This window comes from Solanum verrucosum, unplaced genomic scaffold, assembly GCF_900185275.1.
Source record: "Solanum verrucosum unplaced genomic scaffold, falcon-dt-bn FXZP01000253.1, whole genome shotgun sequence".
In the NCBI taxonomy this organism is placed as follows: Eukaryota; Viridiplantae; Streptophyta; class Magnoliopsida; order Solanales; family Solanaceae; genus Solanum; species Solanum verrucosum.
Genome location: NW_026019984.1, coordinates 3,983,665 through 3,990,522, shown reverse-complemented (window position 1 = coordinate 3,990,522; position 6,858 = coordinate 3,983,665). Strand labels below are relative to the sequence as shown.

At 27.2% G+C, this 6,858-nt stretch overlaps 1 pseudogene; it reads left to right on the top strand.

The window, feature by feature from the left end:
* The first annotated feature begins 3,059 nt into the window (after positions 1 to 3,059).
* Positions 3,060 to 5,837, top strand: LOC125818380 (beta-amyrin 28-monooxygenase-like; annotated as a pseudogene).
* Positions 5,838 to 6,858: the final 1,021 nt, after the last annotated feature.

Genomic DNA, 6,858 nt, shown 5'->3' with positions numbered 1-6,858 from the left:
TAGTCAATTCCTATTTTTATGTTATTACTATTAACATTTTCTTTGTTTCAATTTGTATGTCATAGTTTGAATTTTGCGAGTCAAATTTTAAAATTTTGATCGTGCATTTTGACATGAAATCTTCTTGATTTTTTTTTTAAAAAAGGCTATAAAAAATATTGTAAGCCATAATAATTGTTAACGTAAAATATTCTTTTAAAAAAATAAAAATTTGACAAACAAAATTGATTCGACTCATGAAATTCAAAATACATTAGTTGAACTCTTTAGGAGTCTTTTGATGTGATGTTTAAAGTATAATAATTTCAGGATAAAATGTAAGATTATTTTATCTTATGTTGGATTTGAGGTATTAAGTAGTCTTTGAACCACTTATCCCATCATTTATAGCATAGTGATGGAATAAGTTATATCATATACATGGTGCAATAACTTATTCCGAAATAATTAATTATGCAATAACTTGTTCCAAATCAAACGACCCCATAAAGAAGTGTAGAATTTTGCACTAGCATAGCGGATATACATACCTAATTGACCAAAATAGTTCTTAATGTATGGGTAATATTTTATTTTGATCTTAAATATATTTCTAAAATGATCTTTGATGTATAACAAATATGTTCATTTTGGTCCTTAATATATATTTCACTTGATTGAAATGGTCCTAAATGTAAAACCAAAAGTGTTTACTTTGATCTTTTATTCTAAAGCTAACATATTTATAATTAAAAAAATTGTTAAATTTAACTATGAAACCTATGTGGCTAACAAAATTCACTATTGGTGTTTATTGTTAACTCCAAAGAAAGAACTCCACAAAATCTAACACCATTTTATCTTCGTTAGATTTTATGGAGTTCTTTCTGTACTGGAGCTAACAAAGAAGACAATAATATGGATTTTATTAGCTACGTGGGGTCATAATTGAATTTGACAGTCTTCTTTAATTATAAATTCGTTAGATTCAGGGTAAATTATCAAAATAAACACCATATTCAAGATCATCTTAATCAAATAAAATGCATTAAGAACCAAAATAAACATATTTATTATATATTAATAATCATTTTAATTAACTAAAATATATTAATAACCAAAATAAAGCACGACTAATACATTGCAACTATTTTGGTCACTTTCTCATCATATTGAACCCTCTAGATGAGATGCATGGCCACTAGTTTCCAGTGGTGTGTAAATCTCTAGTTGAGCCATCAAGTTGGTCAATTGTCAACTTCTCTTTGCTTTTGAACAATATTATATTCATCATTTCAAATTATAAAACAAACGTCTTAAAAGAAGGACAAAAGTCTCACATTGATGATTAATAAGATGAATGGACTCTTTATAAGGCTTGAACAATTCTTCTCCTTTTCAGTTAACTTTTGGGGTGTGAGTTAGGCTCAAGCCCTAATTTAATATGGTATCAGAGCATGGTCCATTTCACCCAATGTAGAGGCCCCAAAAAATCAAAATTGTTCACGCACCAGATGATAAGCACTGAGCGTGAGGTGGGGTGTTAAAGAATGATAAAAGTCCTATATTGGTGGTTAATAAGATGAGTGGGACTCCTTATAAGGCTTGGACAATCCTCCTCCCTTTGAGCTAGCTTTTAGGGTGTGAGTTAGGCTCAAGACCTAATTTAATAGAACGTATTGACTACGATAATTTTCTTTGCTTATATTTTTTAAATATTTTAAACGATTAATTATTTTAACTAATAGTGTTTTTAATATAATTTTAATATATATACTTTATTTTGCCAAACTTTCACTTATTCAACCATTGCCAAACTTCTCATTTTTACATAATTACATTACATAAGCTTCAAAAAATCTTTCAATTTTAGACCTCATCATTGTTTGACACAAAGTATATATAGATATGGAAAAAGCTTTGTTCGAGTGAGGATGAAACTTAAAGCAAGTTATTCACAATAGCTGAAATATGTGTCATCAAGTGATAAAATATTGAATAAAAAAATAAAATGTCAAAAGTACAATTCGTACCACCAAAACTTTAATTTATTAAATAGTGTAAGTGTAAATATATAAATATAAAAATAATAAAACTTTTTGATGATATAACAATAATGAATTTGAACACATATGCACTACTTTTGTCGACTAATGTATTGATTTTTTTTTGAGAAACAAGAAGAAAAGTTCATAAGTTTTTATTTTTAACAAAGATAATTAATTTTCTGATTTTTGGACGATATAATTAAAGTTAGACTGATATTCATAAAATCAACTATCGCCAAACTATTGACTTTTACATCTGATTCTTCTCATCTCAATAAAAAGTATTTCTTTTGTTCTTGACTTTTACATCTGATTCTTCTCATCTCAATAAAAAGTATTTCTTTTGTCCTAATTTAGATCGTGTTTGACATTTCTACTAAAAACTACTTATATTCAGAAGTATTTTAAAAAAAAATAATTTTCAAAAAAGTGCTTTTAAAAAAAAGCAATTTGTGATTAGTGAGTCAACACGCCAATAAAGAGAGTACATTGCGAGCTAGAGCACCACTCTTAGCTTTTATCACTAGTTCACCACTCTTTCTAGTTCTTATTTTCTTCATGTTTGTTAATTAGTAGAAGTTCATAACCTTATTAGGATCGGTAAGATAAGACCTAGCCCCCTTGTTTGTACTTATCTATATTGAGGATTTTTATATTAATAAAACAACACTAGACAGAGTGTCTAATGGTATTTTTTTTTTAAAAAAGACAATAATTTAATTACCGCTAAATATGTTTGTTTAGAGACAATTACTAGTGACAATTACATTTTAACACTCTTTGTAAATATTTCTATAAAACCTATAGCGATGCTAGATTCAATGACAATTAATTAATGTCAGTAGAAATTTTAATACTAATTTTAATACTCTTTATTAATGTACATATTTATTACCGCTAAAAATTGTTTTAGTTACGGTATATGTGTCTTGATTAGAAAAAGAAAAAAAACATTATTTTTTTTTCTCTCTATATATATATGGTATACTTTAATACCACTTTAGGAAAAACAAAAAAAAACTCTTACACAAGATGGACCTGTTCCTCCTCTCTTTGGCAACCACTCTTGCTATAATCATCAATTTTTTATTCAAATATTTCTTTGCTAAGCCTAAACAAAAAATCATTTTACCTCCACCAGGTTCATTTGGTTGGCCTATTATTGGAGAAACCATTCAATTCCTTGTATCACTTTACTATGGATTAGTCCATGAGTTTGTTCAAGAAAGAACCAAAAAATACAACTCTAATATATTCAAAACCTCATTACTTGGCCAAAAAGTTGTTATTTTTTCAGGTCCAGCAGCTAACAAATTCATATTTACCAAAGGTAACAAACTTTTTAGTGGTTGGAGACCTAATTCTGTTAAAAAACTTTCCCCTTCAACATCATTTGTACCTATAGAACATGACACAAAGGGCTCAAAGTGTCATTAGTTATTTTTTGAATTCACAAAATGTTGAAACACTTATTAGTATTATGGACTATATTTGTCACATACACTTATTGTGTATGATCTAGTGAAGTTATTCACTTTCTCCCTTCTATTAGAGCCTTTATAGGTATCGAAGAATCGGATAATAATATTTATGAGAAATTCAAGATTTTTTCAACAGGTCTTTTGGTAATGGACATAAATTTACCAGGCACAACATTTTATAAGGCAATGAAATCTGGGAATGAATTAAGAAAAGAAATGAAGGTGATTATTGAAGAAAGAAGAGAAAAATTAGTAGAGATTAATTCAAATTTGGCAAATGTTTATTATAATGATGTGTTAACACAATTGATTATTGAACAAGATGAAGATGGCAATTATGAGTGAGGTTGAAATTGTTGATAAAGTATTTGGATTTATTGTTGGTAGTTATGAAACTACTGCTACAACTATTACTTTGACAATGAAGTACCTTAAACAAAACACTGAATTCTTCAATGAAATAATGGAAGGTATATCTTTTTTTTTTTTGTTTTTTTTTGTCTTTTCAAATGAAATTGCATGATTTGTTATAAAGAAATTTTTTCTTGTAAATTTACATCTTGTATAAAACTCTTTTACATTATTCAGGTATAGAAGTTAATTTTAAGTAAGAGTAGGATAGATGAGTGGAAAAACTATTGGTCCAAAAATATTGTAATGGTGTTTTTGATGATTTTATTATTTGTCATCTGATTTATCGTTATTTAGACTTACGTAGTTGAATTTGACATGACATCTTATTATTTTGTTCCTCACATAAATGAAGTTTTTATCCAAATCGTTCTTTATGTTACTTGTCAAAATATATACAAGACATCTAATATGAGATAATTGGAAGAGAAAAATTACTCTTTCTTTCCACATAATATATACTAGCTAAATAATTATTTTTGTTTTAAATTAGGAATATTATCTAAATGTTTCTATTAGAATTGGTTCTACTTTTATCTTTAAATAAAAAGTGGATTATTTGTGTTTGAATAACATGAATATATATTCACAAAATCTTTTGAATTATTGTAAATTTGGACCTAATAAAATGACAGAGCAAAATGAGATATCAAGGCAAATGATTCCAAGAAAAGAACTATGTTGGAATGACATTCAAAAAATGAAGAAAACTTGGAACTTTGTGAATGAAGTATTAAGAAACACACCAATTGTTCAAGGTGTTTTTAGAGAGGCTATAGAGGATTTCACTTATGAAGATTTCCACGTACCAAAAGGATGGAAGGTATGTATATTTTCTTCAACTTTTATAAACTATGTCATATATCGAATTTTCAGAAAAGGCTCATTTATATGTCATCCGTTATAAGTTTGGCTTATCTATGTCATTTTCGTTTGAAAAAAGCTCATCTATGTCATTACTTGTAAGCTATTTTTTTTTTAGTTTTGCAAAACCATCTTTACACGTGGTCAATTATGATTCAGCCACCTCATTAATTAAAAGGGAAAATGGTCTGAAAAAACTCCAACTTTGGCCAAAATTGCTATTACGATACCAAACTTTATGGAGGACCTTTTACCCCTGCACTATTTAATAGTGTATTTTAAAGGTATATATGTGCCCACATGGACACATTACTATTTAAAATGATGCAATATTTATGATGTCCATGTAGGCACATATATACCTTTAAAATACACTATTAAATAGTACAAGGAGATAAAAGGTCCTTTCCAAAGTTTGGTATCGTAACAACAATTTCGACCAAAGTTGGAGTATTTTTCAGACCCTTTTCCCTAATTAAAATCATTTTTTTTAAATGAGAAGGCTCAAAATAATCGAACTTTGAGTAAATGCTCATTTATGTCATACATTAAAATTTTGACTTATTTACGTCATTTCAGTTAACAAATAACGACATGAATGAGTCTTTTCTCAAACGAAAATGACATAGATGAGCCAATCTTTTAACAAATGGCATAGATATGCCTTTTCTCAAAATTCGATATATAATTAAACTTTTTCCCTTCTTTTTTTTTTTCCAATATAAATAAAATACTCCATCAAAAATAAAATTACAGATATATTTGAGTTTTGGAGCTACACAAAAGAATGGTGAATACTTTCCAAATCCTACAAAGTTTGATCCTTCAAGATTTGAAGGAAATGAAGTAGTTCCTTATACATCAGTTTCATTTGGTGGAGGACATAGAATGTGTCCTGGAAAAGAATTTGCAAGAATATTAATTCTTGTTTTTCTTCATCATGTACTCAAAAAAATTTAGGTGGGACTCTAAGGTTCCTTTAGAAAAAAATATGTACCCTTTTTCTCTACTAGCCATCTGTTACCCTTTCTACTCTTTAAGCTTCGTTATATGAAAAAAAAAATATGACAAAGGATGTAAACCTAGTTTATATATACTTCATTTCTAATCTGTTTCAATTTGTTTGTCCTATTTTGATTTGACACGAAATTTAAGAAAAAAATAAAATTAAATCTTGTAATTTTATGTCAAAGATATGTTAAATGAACCAAAATGCTCTTGAATCTTGTGGTCTTAAACATATTATGTGGAAAGTTGGAATAAAGAGACATTACACCAAAAATCATCTTTTTAGCGGTAATATAAGAATTAGATGCTGCTAAATATGTTTTTTAGACGCAATTCCTAGTAACAATTACATTTTAGCACTTTGTAAATGCCCGTAAAGTAGTGACGTTGGATTCAATGACAATTAACTAATGTCAGTAAAAAAATTTAACGCTCTTTATTAATGTGCATATTTATTGCCTCTAAAATCTATTTTTATTGCAGTGAGATGCTAAAAAGGAAAAAACAATTATTTTTTAAACAAGTAGATTATGAAAATATAAACTCCATGTCAAAATTAAACAAGTAATTTTCAAAAATTAAATTATTGATCGCAATTGGGTACATGGATATAACATATTTCCCTATATTACACGCGTGAATATAATATATTTTACTATGATAATATTGTATAAACGAGGAATACACTTAATACGCATGAATACGATATATTCTTCTATATATTGAAACTAAAATGTTGTTATGTTTCTTAATCAAACAAAATCTCATTTATCTTTTTATGAATTTGGGTGCAAATAACATTATTTATTAAAATTTCTTCAAATAAATTTGCATTTCCTAAAGTTCTTTGAGGGATATAAGATTATCCAATATCATCACTAATATAAATAACTTCAAAGTACAAGGAGAGATATGAGCATGCTTGGTATGAAGAAAATATTGTTTACTATTTTTCAGAAATAAATAATTTTCTTATTTGTTTTATATGTTTAATAAATAAATAGAAAATATTATCTTAAATATTTGTATATAAAAGGTTATTTATGAAATTGCATCTAAATGTATGA